Genomic DNA, 19,199 nt, shown 5'->3' with positions numbered 1-19,199 from the left:
TTCTCAGACATTTTTCTTCAGAATTTTTTTTTTGAGTCCGAAGGTAAGTGCTTACCGAACCCAATTCACTTCCTGTATCCGAATCGCGCTCCACTGTGGTCGGCCTTAACTTTTGACTTTAACCGAGTCTTGCATGGTTAGATGTCTGCAGTTGGCTTTTTCATCTTTTAGCTGCTATTTTGAACCTTAAACTTTAGAAATTCATAACTCTGGTTCTCTTGATTGCATTCTTGTTGTTTTGGCATCAAATAATGTATTAAAATGTACTATATTTTTGTACATTGGTTTGGAATTTTTCTTGTCTCATGTTTTCACTTTAATGCTGTTTGTGTGCTGCATAAATACTTTAAACATTGCCTCTAAGTGAATACGGACTTCTATTTGTACCATGCTACCCAGAGTTAACCACAGGTTAACTTAGTGACTTTTTGTGGTTCACCCTGCAGGGCATTGTGGATATTGCTCGACCAGGGCTCACACACCAGTCAACCAACAACCCAATTTCTCACATAAAGGTAATGATCTCTTTAAATAATTGATTTCATCCAAGCTACATAGAGATCAGTGGTTCTTATTCTGGGGTGCACACACTCCCTGAGGGTACCCGAGGCCATTTTTGGGGCTGTGAGTGATGACACATTTTTTAAAGAGGCAAATAAAAACTGAAATTATGAACAGGAACTTAAGTACGCTCACTTTGCTCCATGAAACCAATGTATTTATTGACATTATACATTTTTGTAGGATTTACTGTAATATGCAATCAAAAATAGGTTTGTCTTTCTTATTTTAAAATTATCTCACAAAACAATTACAGTGCACCACTAGTTCACAGCTATCTCTTGACACGTGCAATTGACAATGTGGATGGTTGGCACACAAGGTCGTACACCTTTTCTTCCACAACAAAACTCTGCAGTGTCTCTGGGCGGTATTTACAATACTGCAATACCGCAACACAGTGCAGCTAAATTCTATTTGTCTTCTCTACGTGGCAGCAAACCTCTAGTCCGTGTTATCTCAACTGAGCTGACAAAGTATTATGCCTAGCCAGTATTTTATGCAGGCAAAACCATACAAAGAAATTGCGTATTTCGCATGAATTTTGCAAACAAAATCTGAAAAGAATTTGCTGGTGTGAAATTTTGTGTGATTTTTGCCCACAGAAGACGCGTTTGACTGGAAATGTTTTGCAGAAACAGTACTACCCTGCCCAAGCGACATTGTGTGCCCGAACCAGCCTCCTGTTGGGCTCTTGTCTGAGCTTTTGCAGGTGAACTATGTCTTCACCTTCACATAAGATATCTGCAAGAACATTTAACAAAGTTTTAAATATTTTCACATAATTTTCACAAAAGTTTGCAAAAATAAACTTGAGATCTCGCTATCCCTATAAAGCATTTACAACAAGCGAGTGACTATTTCCAGGGATATTTTCCATGTGTGTATGTAGCAAGGAAATGGATACTGGATACATTGCCCATTTAACTTGTATTCCATCAAGCTTAGTGGTGTGATGAAAGGTGGCCTTGTTGAATTACTATCTAATGGATTAATCTAAATGTAGTTCGAGGAAACTAAGTTTGAAACTTTCTGGTATGATCACCTAGCATCACTTCACAATTGATGAAGACAGAGCAGAAGAATCTTGAGCGGCCTGCACAAACTATTTGTGCATGATGGAATTTTCATCACTTTTACATATCAACATAAGCCCAGAACATGCTGAAATGTGAGTGATGACAAGTGTGGACAATTTAGAAAAAAAAATCACTAGAATTCTCTGATCCTGTAAACCTATATGGCATAGAGTGTTTCATTTTCACTTAACTTTACTGCTAAATTAAAAGAAATGTATAATTCATGTTCTCCCTTTAGCTTTGTTATATCTTTAGTTGAAAGAACTAAACTGGCACATGACTATTTTTCAGGAAAACCATATTTTTGGGAGTTCCTATTTGCCATTGCTTTGCATTGGTGATAGTTGTTTACAGAATAATTCTGAAAAGGGATTTGATAAAGTTTTCATAACTAAAGGGGTGCAGGTGGCAGTACAGGTAACGACTAGATTGTGGTAGGCTGACCTTGATTGACACATGTTGATAGATTAATCTATGTATAATGAAGAGAGTAGCATCATCCTGTGTTTCACTGTGGGATACTCCCAGAGCACAACCGGGTAGTGGTTAAAATTGGTGCATCAGGCACACTGATTTAAGAAATCTGCCTTTTCTGCTTGGTCACCCTGGATTTTCCATCTTTTGCTGGACCCCGTATTTTGCTGTCTTTAGAACTCTGCGCTCTTCACCTCTGCTAACCAGCAGTGACATGCCTGTGCTTCCAGCTTAAGCATCGCCAAATTGACATACTCCTAAATGGTATATTTAACTTGCATATGAGTGCATTTACCACATGTTCTAAATAATAAACATTAATTATTTATAACTTGCAGTAAACAACAATTCAGTGATGCACAGAAAAAACAGGTTATTATGTTAATTAACATGTGTTATTTAGAAAAACCTATGGATCTGGTATTTACTCTGTGTCAGCCTTGCAGGACCCACTGGTGGGTCACAAGACGATTTTTGGTGGGTCGCGAAAGTCCTGGTCTAGATGTAAGTAATATTTGTTATAATTACTCCAGTCTATGCATCAGTGCAAAGATTCTCAACAATATCCCTAAGTGCTCTAAGGTAACTATAACTCGTGCCCTGCCATGCACAGTTTTTCCATCAACATTTTTACTGCAAATATTACATTAATATTATCAATGATGTTATCAAAGATGTCACAAGTGGCATACTTTGTGGGATAATTAGCAGTGCATGGTGAGGGCGCGAGTTATAGTTACTTTAGGGCATGAGTCACTTGCGAAAACTCCAACAGGTGAATTTCTGTGGTTTGGTACATTTAAAATGTGAGCCTAACTGTAACGTCCATTTAACCTTTGGTTTTTTAAGTGAATTTCTATGTTTTTTTAAATTCTATTTCCTAACTGTAATGTCCCTGTAACCTTTATGATTTTTTTCAGTGAATTTCTAAGTTTCCATTGCTGTTCAAAATCCCTACGGAAAAATGAGTGGGGGGAAAAAGTGTTTTGGGACCCCCTCTTTTTCTTAGCCCCGCTCAGTGCTTAATTTGTGCTTGTTGTTTCCGGTGTTGGGCACCGGTACTTATTTTTGAGGGCCGGGGCTTATTCTTCTGCCTCAAGCATTTGCTGCGAGCAAAAGACACATATGGGAAAGACAGAGGAAGGTAAAAATAGAAAAAGCGTCACAAAGGGAGAAAACATAAAGCTGCTAGAGTGAGCTGAAGGGGCAGAGAGTGGCTTCATATAGATTGAAGAGGCCCGAGATGGCTTCAGGATTACGCTGCCTCAGTATTCCGTGTTCCCACATTTAATTACAGAATCGGCGTGTTTGAAAGGAGGGCTTGAAACACCAGCACCTTTTTATTTACAAATTAAGCACTGGCCCGCTTGATAGATCACCCTGAAGCTTTTGTAGACAGCAGATCACATGAGTGTCAAATTCTTTTGAAAAATCTCGTGAAGATTTGTCACTGGGCACCAAAGATATAGGCAAGTAAAAAACATGCTTTTTCTATAGAAACTAGGGGCCTCATTATGAGTTTGGCAGATGGAAAAACTCTGTCCGCCAAACTCCCAACAGGGTGGCCACTGCCTACGTGGCACCCTCCCCACCTGAGCTATTATGGGTTTCCAGCTAGGTTGGCAGGCAGAAACCTAAGTTTCCGCCCGCTGACCTAGTGGGAAACAGGCTACAGCATTGTCTCTGGCTCGTAGTCGAGCCGATGGCAATGTTGTCACCTGCGGGGTACACCAGCACCCTCGCAATGTTCACTGTCTGCAAAGCAGACAGTGAACATTGCGAGGGTTCTGGCCAGGGCGGGCCCTGCACTACCCATGCCAAGTGAATGGGCAGTGCAGGGACCCCAGTGGCCCCCTGCACCTGTTCTCCGTCAGCCTTTTCATGATGGTGTTACCGCCATGACACAGCTGGCAGAGAACAAGGTCCTAATCCCTGGGGCAGGGCTGCCCTGGCAGATTAGGGCCTCCCCCATCTCCAGACTGTCGGGATCCAAGATCCTGGGAAACTGTGGGTTCCCTGGCGGTCTGACCACCAGGGTTCTAATGTGACAGTCTATAGACCACCACACTCATAATGAAGCCCTAGGTCCTAATTAAAACTACCTAGTAGCGGTCGCCAATTGGCTATATATATATATACATATATATATATAGAGTTGCTTGTTTCATTAAACTTTCACTCCGTAAAATTACAGTCCTGGGTGAGCGTGTTTACTGGTGGAATTTGCATTTATACTGCTGATGTGCTCCACACTCCACCCTCCACAATTCGGGAGTCTGTCTGGGGCACCGTGTGTTTCTATCTATCTATCTATCTATCTATCTATCTATCTATCTATCTATCTATCTATCTATCTATCTATCTATCTATCTATCTATCTATTCACTGAAATAACAAAGGTTAGAGAGACCTTATATTTAGGTTCAGATTGTACACACACAAAACCATAGAAATTCAGCATTTATAGTTATCTCAAGTAAATTTGTTTGCAAAGGGGTAAAATGCAGTGCGCTCTTTCACACCGGTGCACGCATCAGAGGTCGACCTGTCTTCTTTAATATTGTGTTCAAAGCAAAAAGCTGCACTCTGGGGATCTCCTCATCCCAAGTAACTATAACTTATGCCCTTAGGTAACTATAACTCACTCCCAATCTCCTGTCATGGTGCCCGCTGACTCAACACACTCTGGGGTGGAGCCTACCCAGAGCTGCTTGTTTCCTCACAGTGGACCTCTGCTGCGACTGTGCCTCACCCTCACTTCTGCTGGGCAGAGCAAGAACCACAGGTAAGTTATCCTCCTTGTTGGTCCGGCACTCTACACCCCTTCACGATGCCATTCCAACCAAATCTTTCCTTCAAAGCACCACTACCTCCTTCCATACCCCTGCTCACTGATGCCATCCTTAAAAATTTTTGGCACCGCAGTGAGCATACCAAAATAGCCGTCACCTTGCTGCTGGCCTATCGCCTCGATGGGTGATACCGTCTGGCCTCCCCAAGCACCACTGTGCTATCCGGCGCAAAAGGTACTCATGCCCTGCTTCCCTAAGGGCTCTCAACACCTCATTCACACTAATTGTGGCAATAACTGCCCCTCAATAAGCTATGGACTGAACTCACCCCCACAAACCTTACCCCCACTCCAAAGACTATGTACCCAACTTTTTTCCACCTCCACTAGTGACCCACCAATTATTAGCTATACCCTTGCTACCGACTTAGACTGCTTCTAAACCCCAACCACTGTGTGACCACCTCATCTAAGATGGAACCTATTCCTTCTAAGGGCACCCAACCCTTGCCTCTCCACTTACTGACTTGCCACCAATGGGCCTAGCAGTCACCTTGGACTGCACGGTTGTGCCCAAACAGCCCAGAGGGCTGACCTCCAAAGTCACCTGCCTGCCAGCCACCTTGACATTAGTTCCTGACTTTCTTCTGGGAGCAGCAGCAGCTTGAGTAATTGCAGCTTGACTGAATACCACAATTTCGAAGAGAGGGAGCACAATGCCTGCACTCTAGCAACAAAGTATTACCCCAAAGCATCATGGTAAATGCAGTCGATTCATAGTCCATTCAAAAAGTAAAAAGAGACTTTCACCTCCCTAGGTGCAGCAAGTGCTGTTTATCCCTGCACACGTGTTTCTGGTTTAGCCCGTCATCAGCAGGGAGCAGCGTGGACTAGGGGCTTGCTTGGAATGCCGCCAAATGTCTTTTCAGGTTTTAGTACCACTCGTGGCACACAGGTGCCTCCCAAGGCTTGTCAGCCGTGGCTCAAGGGAGCCGTCAAAAGACAATTTCAAAGAGAGGGAGCACACTGCCTGCACTCCAGCAACAAAGTATAACCCCAAAGCATCATGGTAAATGCAGTCAATTCGGAGGCCGTTCTAAAAGTAAAAAGAGTCTTTCACCGTCGTAGGTGCAGCAAGTGCTGTGCACCAAGTGCTGTATATCCCTGTACATGCGTTTCTGGGTTTAGCCCGTCATCAGCAGGCAGCAGCGTGGATTAGGGGCTTGCTTGGAATGCCACCAAATGTCTTCTCAGGTTTAAGTACAGCTCATGGCACACAGGTGCCTCCCAAGCAGTGGCTCAAGGGAGCCGTCAAAAGACAGTTTCAAAGAGAGGGAGCACACTGCCTGCAGTCTGGGAAGATCGGTATCTTATCCAGAATTCCTTTCTTACAGGTGATTCTGGATTCACTTGAGATCTGAACCTTATGATCTAGATAGGCCAGAGGCCTGATCTTTTCAGGGCCCTACACTGCTCACCCCCAACCCCTGCTCTTATCAGGGCCTATAATGGCACTTCTAAATATATTTATGTTACATAAGCATCACTGGCTTGTGTGTGTGATATATTTCTCGATGAAGCAGTTCACGTTATTCGTTACTAAGTGATGCAAGGTACTGGGGATGCCTCAAAATGTGTCCCCGGATTTGCTTCCCGTTTGAATGAGGTGCTCATGCGCCTGAGAGGGGCCCCACATTATGTTAGTGAGCTCGGCTCACCGAAAACTTCTAGTGACTGAAATAGCCGTTTCAAAATGGTAGTAACGCCAATCAATACCAAGCCAACGTTCCAACACCTCTCGAGGCACCCCTATACCCGCCCACAGGAAATGAACTGCCCCAGCCCATCCCAAATCACAGATGACGACGCGCTGTCAATCATCACGCCATCCGCCAGTAGTAAGGTGTCTGAGGAGTACTAACAGCTGTGCATTTCACAACACAATAGTAAAACGATGGCACCTTACGATGCACGTCTGTTACGGTCTATTTGGAAATGCAGCCATGCTACTCTTTAAAAAAAGGTCTTATTCCTCTTTTTTGGCTCGAGATAAGAGCTGCAAAGTTCAAAGCATGCTTTCCGTTTTCCAGAAATGCCAACATCAAACAAAGCACAGCGAGTCCCTCTTTTGTTGTGGCGGTGGCACAGCACTGGGGCTATCAGATTATAAACCAAACTTGCTCTAGTGCTCGGAAAAGGACCCATAGGGATCTGTTTTGCATTGGCGAGATGAAATGGCCTTTTGTTTTATCGTGGCCTTTTAAAAATCGCATCCCACAAGAGCGCATAAACTGCGCGCGCGAACCTTTTGATGAACTCGGTATGGAAAATGTGGTCACAGCGCTGAGAGTGTTCTCTGTTATATGGAGCAACATGTCCCAGGGCCCTGTTGATCACACAGAGTAAAAGAAGGCGTTCTACTCCAGCTGTAAACATGGCACATGTTTGGCCTCCCCCTGGCATCACTGGGTATAGGTTTAACTTTAACCCTTGAGCTTCCACCCACTGGCAGCCATTGTCAAGTCGACACAAGGACTCTGGTGCAGCCAGGCGGAGATTTTGGGGAAAACCCCCGCAGACATGCTCTTAACAAGACTGCCTCCAATACCTGGGGTGTTGTATTGCAGGCTATTCAATAGGAGGGATTTATGGGTATATAGTGGGACACTACAAACTAAGCCCCCTTTTTAGTATCAGTTATGGTAGATATAGAAAAGGAATACTTGAAAAAATATGCAAAAGCTCCCTGAAGATAACGTGGTCAACTGTGCACCCTACAATAAGGAAGCCTAGAACTCTGAGCAAATTCTAGTTTCCTGTTTAAATTTGGCAGGCCTGGTAGAACTGGAGAGGCACATTGTGCCTAAACACACAGGAAGCAGGTAGCACAAAATGGCAGGCAGCTGCATTGCCATTTTACAAGCTAGTGGAATTATATGGTTGTTGGTCTTGCTAACCTCAGTGAGACTGCAATAGTCTATGCAAAAACCCAGCTTCGGGACCACCAACACCGGGCTACCCTTGGACTATGACAGGGCCATTAACAAGGGCAAGTTACACTTGTGAGGAATTTATACCTGTAAGTTTGCTCTTAGACTTTTGAGCAACTTTTCTCCTATTGGCTATTCACAACATCTGAGATGAAAGTTATTCAAAAGTGTAGACTTGCACTCTCCATCCCTAACAAGAGGGTGTAGAGCCTAACGTGCAAGTGTACATTACTACAAAGAAAACAGTAGTAAGTCTAGTATTACACATGGCCAAACCCTGGGTGTCCAACACCATCCCATAAAAAATAATCCACGTAGGGACTTAAATGTAAACCTGCAGGAAATAATGTTAAATTAAATTACATTAAATTAATGCAAATAGTTAAAAATATAAATACATTTTACTTAAGTTTGAATCAAATATATAAAAAGTACATACTTTTAATTGTATTATAAAAAAATAAAAAAAGCATTTTTGCATCTAAAAGTAATGCAGCAATACACTTTATTAAATATAAATTACTTTTCATTAATTATACATATCACTTTCAATAATTATTATCGCATAGTAAAATAATATTTTTTTGATTAGGTGGGAACTTTTTTGTGATTTAACCTTGACAAAAATATTTATAATGTAATTTAATTTATTTTTAATTGTTTAATTTGTAAGCCAAAAAATTGCTGTCACATTTTTTCTTTTGATTTACATTTGAAATAAAATAATTAGTTAAAGTATATTAAATACATTGCAATTATTTTTCTCCTGGATTAAATTAAAACAATAAATTCCCACTTAAAGTAAAAAAATTAAAATACAGGATGCACTTGACTCTAGCTTGCACTACATTATTTCCACAAGGAATTAGCTGTTTGGGTCATTAACTAATCTTTATTGTAAAGATTCTATGAGACACCAGTGGAATCACGTTGGAAATAATAATTGTTATTAGTTAAATAAATATGGTATTCAGAGTTTGATAATTGCAAGTCTATGTTTATCAAGACTTTACATAAATTATATGACATGGTAAATGCTTTTCATATTGCAGTTATCAACGTATTACGCTGAATGTAAACAGAACCACAGGAAGTTATTTCATAACATCGAATTTAGCTTTCTTTAGTAAACACTGTATAGTGACCTAAATTGCTGTTTGCATTTATTATATTAATTATATTTTGGCTCATAAGAATTATTGAGTTTCATTCCAGTATAGAGAGTGGGAACTGTAGGGTATCAGCATATATCATAAACAAAAGCAAGGCCAACTCTTACAATACTAGAATCTCCACTTGTTTGCAGGTGTCAATGATCCTCTAGTGCAGATTAAGCCCAGTTGTACATTCAGACAGCACGACACTCTCCAGAGTCTCTATTTCTCTCTCTTGCCCCAATCCTTTTTCACCACATTTACTGCTAATCTACACTGCCTCGGTGGGAGTTTTAAGTATAGAAGCTACCATTGCCCCTGTAGGCTCCAGATTAGTGCATGCTGACACCAGCATCAACCAGTGCTTGACACTCTAGCAGGCTCACTAGGACTAGTACCTGTTGCACTGATGGCCCCTTCTCTGTATCTCTAGGCGCAAGCATCTACTGATGGATCTCCTCCCCCATTGAGTCTGCTCTGGTAGCAGCCTGTGCTTAGGTTAACACAACCTCCAGCGGGCCACAGTCCCAGAGGTAATTCAGCAGCAGGCAATTCATACCAAGGTAATTTCTTAGGCTAACCGGGATTTTCAATATTTGCCCTATTTCCACCTCCACATTGGCCAAGTGATACTTGAAACACTAAGGGGGTCATTATGACTCTGATGGTCTTAAGACCGAGGTGGTGGTCGGACCTCCAGAATTATGATGGTTGAACTGCCAGCGCCGCCAGTTTATCTTCACAGGAGGGGCTGTCTGTGCTGGTGGTCCTAATCTGCCAGGGCGGCCCTGGCAATTACGACCGCCCTGTCAGCCAGTGGTTACATGGCATTAGCACCGCCATGTAAAGGCTGGTGGAGACAGGGTGAAGGGTGCTCCAGGGGGGCCCCTGCACTGCCCATGCACTTGTCATGGGCAGTGTAGGGCCCCCGCAGCCAGCCCCGTGTGCTGCTGCACCCTACGCACTACAGCATTGCCACCGGCTCTAATATGAGCCAGAGACAATGCTGTAGGCCGTTTCCCACTGGGCCAGTGGTCGGAAACACCGTTTCTGCCCGCTGACCCAGCAGGTAACTTTTATTGCCCGCTGACCCAGCGGAAAACTTTTATTGAGGCCCGCCGGGTCGTCGGCGGACGGCCTTTTCCATCTCCGAAGTTGTAATGACCCCCTAATTGTGGGTATTCATTGACAATAGACTCCAGGACTAATTTTGCATGGGTCTACTGCATGTATTTTAACCATTTTTGGCTGTCACTGGTGTCTCACATTCCCGTCGCAGACCCATCAGTTTGGTGCCATGTACGAAGACAGGCTTCTGGTAGTCCTAGCTGTTGGCATGGCTTTAAGGTTTGGTACTGTTCCTTTCCTGTCAGCCATACAGATGCACTAACAGTGCGTCTGAGGTGCCACTAGGCCAGTCAGCATCCAAAGTGAACATTAGATTAGACAGATGCTGCATTCGATATGAGCTTAGGCAGTTACACTTCATGTGACCTTGTGCCCCATGAGTGTAACACTCATCCTTGATTTTGGCCTAGAGCCAATTTAGCTTTTTGCCATATCTTTACCTTCAGCAAAATCGTTAGATTTCAGTTTAGACTACCCTCACCTTTATCCCTCACCAATCAAGTGTCTAAGTTGGCAAACGTCTAACGTCACTCAAAAAAGTATTTTTCACAGACTAAATAAGAACTGCAATCCAAACAAAAACATCACCAGAGTAAACCTCTGCAGTGGTATTCTAGCAGATTCTCCTCAACTCTCTCCCTACTGCAACCCTGGGCTCTGCAACTAGTCTGGCCACTGGCATGAATACATTAAACCGCATCAGGATGATCCTTTGTGATGGGCACCTGCTTCCTATTCTGGCTAGAATCAATTTCAAACTAGGCTGTCTCATCTACAAAGCCACCTATAGTTGAGAATGTCCCTTCAGCTGGAAAGTTGTCCTATTAAACTCTTACACACGCAGAAAAATTCCTTTTCTACTGCTCCCAGAAGCACATGGAATGTGATGCCCCTTAATATCAGGACCAAGGCTACTCTACTCTTTTTCAGGCAACACCTAAAACTCTCCTTTATAACCTGCACCTGAACTACAATGACACCCGACCCTTTAGTGTGTTATTTTTGTCAAATTGGTGCCAGTTTCATTCTTACATTTCTCACACTCGAAGGTGCATATTCTTAAAGGTAAATGTACATGTGTATTTTTACTCATGTGTATGCTCGCCGGGTGTAACTGTACACTTTTTTGCTATTCACCATTTCTGAGTGTAAAATTACACCTGGCTATAGATTGACAAGTCTCCACCCCCTCAAAGTGGGCAGGGGAGGAGGCTCATACAACTGAATTTACAAGTGTAGAGTTGCTACTAATAACATTTCACATGTAGGTGCAGATCGCTGCCACTGAGGCTGAGATGTCTCCATAGGAAAGCGTAAGGAAAAATAATAAAATTGATTATTTAAAAATGTTTAAAAAATGTTTTCATGTAAAATATAATTGTAAAATACTTTCAAATAATTATTTTTAACCGAGAGCATATAATATACAATGATGCAGCACATTTACTGTTCAAAATAAATAACCGTTTATGAAATACATATAAAATACATCATAATCATTTATATTCGAAAATATCTATTAAAAAATAAAAAAGACTCACAGTAGCATTTCTATTTTCAATTAATATTCAGTACATATAATAAATGTTTTGTGATTAATGAATGTACATTTATTTTTTATTTTTCAAATAAAGTGCAGAATATAATTTCATGTACATTTTTTATTAAATAAGTTAACTATGGCTTCTTGAAGTACCAAAATATTTAGGGCATGAATACGAGTCTGCCGGTCACTAGACCGCCAGACTCGTGGTTAGAACTGCCGCTGCTGTGGCGGTCCGACCGTCACATTACGACCCTGGTGGTCAGACCTCTAGGGTACCGCCGTCTCCTCCGGGATCGGTGATCCCAACCGGTTAACGGCAGGTGCAGGTTGCAATCAGCCAGGGCAGCGCTGCATGCAGTGCCGCCCTACTAATTATGACCTGCTGCTCCGCCAGCCTTTTTATGACGATTTTACCGCCATGAAACAGCTGGTGGAGAACAGGTGCAGGGGACCACAGGGGGCCCTGCACTGCCCTATGCAGTTGTCATTGGCAGTGCAGTGGTTTCCCTGCCCAGCACCCTCACAATGCTCACTGTCTGTTGTGCAGACAGTGAGCATTGCGAGGGTGCTGGTGCACCCTGCCGGCGGCAACATTGCCGCCGGCTTGATTACGAGCCAGCGACAATGCTGCCATTTTCCCGCTGGGCTGAAGGGCAGAAACCTTGGGGTCATGCCACTCTATGACACTTTACTCCAGTCTATGAAATTCTACTCTGCAACACTTCACTCTACAAGACCCCACTCTACGAAACTCTGCAACACTATACACCATTCCATTTTCACCACTCCAGTCTTTGACTCTGACACTCCACTCTACTCTACTACATTACACTCTATGCCATTACACTCTACGACATTCTACTCCACTATACACCTCTTCACTTTACGACACTCCTCCACTCTATACCAGTCCACACTACACCACTCTACAACACTACTCCAATCCACGCCACTCCTTCCAACTCCATTCTAGGACACTACTCCACTCTATGCCACTTAACTCTATGCCTCACCACTCTGCTCTATGACACTCTACTCCATGCCACTCTTCGCCCCTCACTCTACACTACTCTATGCCACTTGACTCTACATCACTCCGCGCTACACCACTTTACCCCACTCCGCTCTAATTCTATGACACTACTCCACTCTATGACACTATGACACTCTACAACATGCTCCACCCTATTCTAGTAAATTCTATGCTACTCCACTTTATGCTACTTCACTCTACAACACTCTGCACCAGTTTATTCTACTACATGCCATTCCACTCTACTCCACTCCATGACACTCTACTCCTCTCCACTCTATGACACTCCACTCTACTCCACCCTACACCACTCCTGGTCATGCCACTCTATGACACTTTACTCCACTCTATGAAATTCCACTCTGCAGCACTCCACTCTACAACACTCCTCTCTACAACACTCTGCAACACTACACACCACTCCATTTTCACCACTCCAATCTTTGATTCTCCACTCTATTACACTCCAGTCTGCGACACTCTACTCCACTCTGACACTCCACTCTACTCCACTCAACTACATTACACTCTATGCCACTCCACTCTACGACATTGTACTCCACTATACACCACTCCACTCTACGACACTCCTCCACTCTATGCCTCTCCATGCCACTCCACTCTACAACACTACTCCAATCCACACCACGCCACTCCATTCTAGGACACTACTCCACTCTACACCACTTAACTCTATGCCTCACCATTCTGCTCTATGACACTCTACTCCATGCCACTCTTCACCCCTCACTCTACACCACTCTATGCCACTTGACTCTACATCACTCCATGCTATACACATTAGCCCACTCCACTGTAATCCTATCTATGACACTACTCCACTCTAATACACTATTCCACTCTACAACATGCTCCACCCTACGCTATTACACTCTATGCTACTCCACTTTATGCTACTTCACTCTACGACACTCCACATCAGTTTACTCCACTACATGCCATTCCACTTTTCTTCACTCTACAACACTCTACTCCTCTCCACTCAATGACACTCCACTCTACTCTACTCTACACCACTCTAGGTCATGTCACTCTATGACACTTTACTCCGCTCTATGAAGTTCCACTCTGCAACACTCCACTCTACAGCACTCCACTCTACAACACTCTGCGACACTATACACCACTCCATTTTCACCACTCCAATCTTTGATTCACCAATCTATTACAATCCAGTCTACGACACCCTGCAACACTATACACCACTCATTTTCACCACTCCAATCTTTGATTCGCTACTCTATTACAATCCAGTCTATGACACTCTACTCCACTGTGACATTCCAGTCTACTACATTACACTCTATGTCATTCCACTCTACGACATTCTACTCCACTATAAACCACTCCACTCTATGACAGTTTACTCCTCCCTACAACATAGTACTCTGCGACACCCCACTCTACAACACTACACCCTACCACGCTCTAGGACACTCTGTGCCGCCCATTTTATGCCACTCCAATCTTTACACTCCATTCTAAAACACTTCAATCTATGACACGCTACTCCAATCAACGCCACTCCATTCTATGCCACTCGACTCTACAGCACTCCACCCTGCGACACTCCACTGTATGACACTGCATTCTACTCCACTCTACGCCACTCTACACTGCTCCACTACATGGCACTCCACTCTATGCCACTCCACGATGCAACACTCCACTCTGTGACACTCTACTCCACTCTATGTTGCTCCACTCTACTCTACGCCACTCTACTCCATGACACTCTAGTCCACTGTACGCCACTCCACTCTATGCCACTTCACTTTACGATACTCCACCTTACAACACTCCACTCCACTCCACCCTACCACACTCCACTCAATGCTACTCCACTCCATACCACTCTCCTCTACGCCAATAACTTTAAGGCACTCTGAACAGCAGCCACACTGGTGTACAACATGGCTAAAACACAATGGCTCTAGCATAGGCGAGAACATATGGCTCTGCCAATGCTTGTTTTAACCTTGCAGCCAAGTCTATGTCAGGCCTATATCTCTTCCCCACGGTTCACAACCGATTTTCTATTAAACCTATGAATGAATGCATCGATCCGTCTAGTAGGCCAGACATTTCGTTTTGACAATGAGCTGCATGTCTTTGCTCCTCATGGAGTTTGAAAAAAGAGCAGTTTGTCTTTTATTTGCTTTTTTTCATAGGAGGGTTGAAAACGTTGACATTGCCTGGACCTTCGCAGGACGTCTGCGCTCTCACAAACCAGCCACTGTTTCCAATTTGCCACCTGACCTCTGCCAGCTCAGCAAGTCCACTCTGGAATCCTTGCCAAGGCGCCAACCTTCACTTGCAGCATTTTTGTGCGACAATAAACCATTTTCCCCGCTCCCCTGTGTTTAGGAGATTTATGTACCCTCTTTAATTAAGTTCTTATTAATGCTCGGGATCAGGGCCGTTTGATATTTCTGGGACTCATTAAATTCGAGCCCCCTTGGCCTTTCTGTGCTGCCAACCATGTGCGTCCTGAGAAATCAGGAAAGCTTTACGCCCCCCTGTTCACTGGTGGTGGCATCGTGCCCAGGAGGCACATTTGTTGTTTTAATGGGACAAAGATTTCAGTGTGGGTTTCTTTTGCCACCCTTGTAAAAGTCTTTCTCATATTGGCGCCCTCAATTGGTTCTTTTTTTCCTTTTTAAGAGCTAATTAAACCGACAAAAACAGAGCCTGATTCAGCACAAAAAATACTTCGGCATGTATATGAAATTAAAGAAGAAATGGAGTCAGTGTGCTGGGTTAGAGGGGCGACTACATTCGTTTTTTTCTCACTTAAGCGCAATAAGAACATAGAAAATGCAATGGCTTATGTTCTGGATGAAAGATGAGCCTGTTAATAAGGCAACAAGCACTGGCAATGCCAATAGCTCTGGCTTAGGACTACTCTATCAAGACAGACCTAAAATCCATGTAGGTTAGTGACTGTCCTCTCTTCTCCTCTGTGCTGCAGCCAAAGAAAAACAACATGAATTAACTAGTTATCTAAAACACTTTAATAGCATTACAGTGCTGTGTGTGTCCCTGAAGTTTGAGCTCAGGCAGCTGGATAAATAAACAAAATGATCACAGCTGTGTGGAAGGCAAGCACTTTTTATGTGGAAGCACACAACTTCTGCCCAATTGAAACATGTATCCTGATTTCCAACATGTGGGTGGAACCTCTTTCTAGTGATGTCCACATAATTGTCTGACAACAGCTGTGCTGTCCAGCTAGACCATAAAAATGGCTGCGGGTAATACAATTATTGGCAGCACTTTCAAATTTAGGGAACATGGTTCCTGCTGTTAATTATGCAACTGTTCTTCAGGCAGCTATAAGCGCCTTAATGTTATCCATGAAAATTACTGAGTGATGCGCCTTAATATGGGAAATGTTTGTACCAGACATTTTTAGTCCACCACACAACTATCATGCACTTTTTAAATGAGGGGGTTTATTGGCAAAGTTATGGATTATTTTGTGATGTTTTCTACATATTAGGGAGAAATCCTAGTTGTGGTTCTCTTTATAACTTTGGGTACGATTTGTAGGTTGGTGGACCATGAGCTTAACCGTACATTGGCGGGCAACTCTGCCAAATTAACGGCCCTCCTCCGTCCTCCAGTTGAGATTTTGAGGAACCGTCATGCTCTACCTTCAGAGGGAAAAGGACTACCGGTTCTCAGTGGTGGTAGTCCTTTTATATTTAGGCGGGCCTACCACCACTGAGTTTCTCTGCCTGGGTCTGCCATGCAAGGCATGGCAAACAGTGGCAATGAAAAGAAACAATGCTCTCATCATGCAGGGAGAAAATTCCCTGCATGCCAGGTCATTGATTTTTAGGTCAGTCTTATCATCGCAGTTGTCACCAGACCTTACGTGATCAACAGGAAAAGAGATTTAATAATTGCTGATTCCCCTATCTACAACACTTGATTGGACAGAGGATGTGTGCTTCCTCTGGAAAAGAGTGTTTATGTTACTTTTTATGCCTCTTTAGAAACCTTGTGCTCAGTACAATCAATCTGAATTGGTTATGATGAGAAGCTAATGATGCCGTACAGAAGATGCTATAGGTGTGATCTCGTCATCATAAAAAATTAGGACAAAGCCAGTGGGCCTTATTTATATATTACGAAAACTATTCCTTTGTACCTATAGGCCTTTAAGAGTGGATTAACTACAAACAGAGATTTTTATATATACAATATCGCGGAATACTATAGTAAGTAAGGGTTTATATGTTGACAAACCCTGGCACTGTGTTAATCCTTATTAGGCCCTCTTACGAGCGATTGTATATTGTTTTGTCAGCTATAATTTTGTACACATCTGTTGTGTTTGTGTCTGTATGTCTTTAGGTTGATTGCTTTCTGGAAAACATATGCTCAATGGAGATGTTTAGTGTGATATGCCAATGATAATGTCTATATGTTCAAAAACTTATGTCAGATGCAATATGTGTGATCTGTTTATTCTGAAAGGTTATGACAAAGACAGTAGTCCTCACTTACATATCGTATAAATTATATGTGCTAATATGCCTCCAAGGGCGAATTATTATTTCACTGTAATACACTCGGGGCATATTTATGAGTTGGTTTGCATTGCATATACACCACGTAACATGGTAAATGCGCAACGCACCCCTTACGTGTGATTTATGAAGCTATGCAAGGCCACTTAGCATGGCCCTGAGTGGCTCTATAAATCTGGAGTAAGGCAACGTAGCACAAATCCCTGCATTGCCTTACTCTTACCCAGGGACAAAGTTCTATGGGTGTTCCTTGGGTGTTCCCACGAAATTCCCATGTTTTTTTTACTTATTCTCAGATTTACCAGAAGCTGTAGACCTGGGAATGCGCCCAAAAGTTAGGCCTTCTCAGGGGAGGCGGAACAAGGAGAAATATATTTATTTCTCCTTGTTACTTCTTTCTATGTTGCTGCATTCTGATTTCTGTGCAGTAACAAGCCTATGATAAAGTTAATAGGCCAGTTTGGTTCATTGGGAAACGTTCTGTCAGATACCATAGATTTGTTCCTTATCTAAAATTATGACAACGACTGTAGGGCAGACTTAGTTAATGTGAAAACTAATGTTTGGCTAATAGACCTTAAAGGCTGGGTTTTTAATCATACCATGGTAATACCCATACTCACGCATTTTGTTAAATGGAATCTCACAAATTTCTGTAGTAAGTGAGGGTTTTGGTTTTGTTTAACCACTCGGTCAAACTCTAAGTCCTGATTCACAAAGGTAAACTTTCATGTTGGTGAAAGTTTACTCTTTTTCAGTATCATAAAACTGCAAACTAATATTGGTGGCTAATGCCTTCATTGAATGTATATGTATATATAAATCATCCTCAAAAGTGGAGTAAATTAATGATATAACAGAGCATAGAAGAATGGTCAATCACACACTATGAGGGCTGGACCGGCTGTTTGTGTGGGTATTTCCTTGAGGGGGAGGGCACAAGGCCGCACCTGGCATCTTTGGCACCTTTTCCAAGCCCTCTCCCCCACAAGGTTATTTGAAGTAAGCACAGCGATGGCTTAGAAAAAAAGGGAGAGAAAGAGAGAAGAAAGAACATGAGAGAGAGAGATCAAAGAGGGGAGAAAAAGAGAGACACAAAAGAAAATCAGAGAGGTAGAAGAAAGAGACAGGGAGCTCAGAACGAGAGACAAAAGAGAGAATGAAAGAGACATAGGGGCATATTTACAAGCCCCTTGCACCACCTTAGTGCTGCCATAGCATCAGTTTTTTTCACTCTAAGGCAGCGCTAGGGTGGCTTTTCTGCAGCGCCCTATTTACAAAGTGGTGCAATGCTTGCATTGCGCCACTTTGTAAACTCTTGCACCACATTATGCCTGCGCCAGGCATAATGTATGCAAGCGGGGGGCTTTCCGGCGGACATTTCACTGCACCATCTTTTTCGTCATTTTTAACGCCTGCTCTAATGATGCATCCATTTTAATCAATGGGCCTTCCTGTGCTTTGCTGCACTAGTACAACCTTTTTGACCCTAGTGTAGCAAAGTGGCACAATAGCATCAAAAATGTTGACACTATTGTGCTAATGACCGCCATGGTGCACAGCATTGTAAATACAGCACAACCACGGTCTTGTTATGTGCCAGTAGAGGGCATCTATGATGTGCCACTTGCTTGTAAATATGCCCCATAGAATTCATGAATTGAAAGAGAGACCAGCAAGTAAGGGAGGAGGGCTGAATTCTACCGAGGCTGATTTTGTTTCCAACGCCTCTGAACTACCATAACCCCCTGGAACATCTTCTCTTAAACATTAGGGCCCATTCCTGTGACCCTATATGGGTACCCTAGAGTTCTAGTCCTTTTTACAACATAGTGCCTCACTGCACATTGTTTCTTACTGTCTGCCGGCCTGAGCTACATCCAT

This window comes from Pleurodeles waltl, chromosome 11 (genome assembly GCF_031143425.1).
Source record: "Pleurodeles waltl isolate 20211129_DDA chromosome 11, aPleWal1.hap1.20221129, whole genome shotgun sequence".
NCBI classification, from domain to species: domain Eukaryota; kingdom Metazoa; phylum Chordata; class Amphibia; order Caudata; family Salamandridae; genus Pleurodeles; species Pleurodeles waltl.
The sequence above is the reverse complement of the archived record's forward strand: the minus strand, read 5'-3'. Positions refer to the sequence as shown.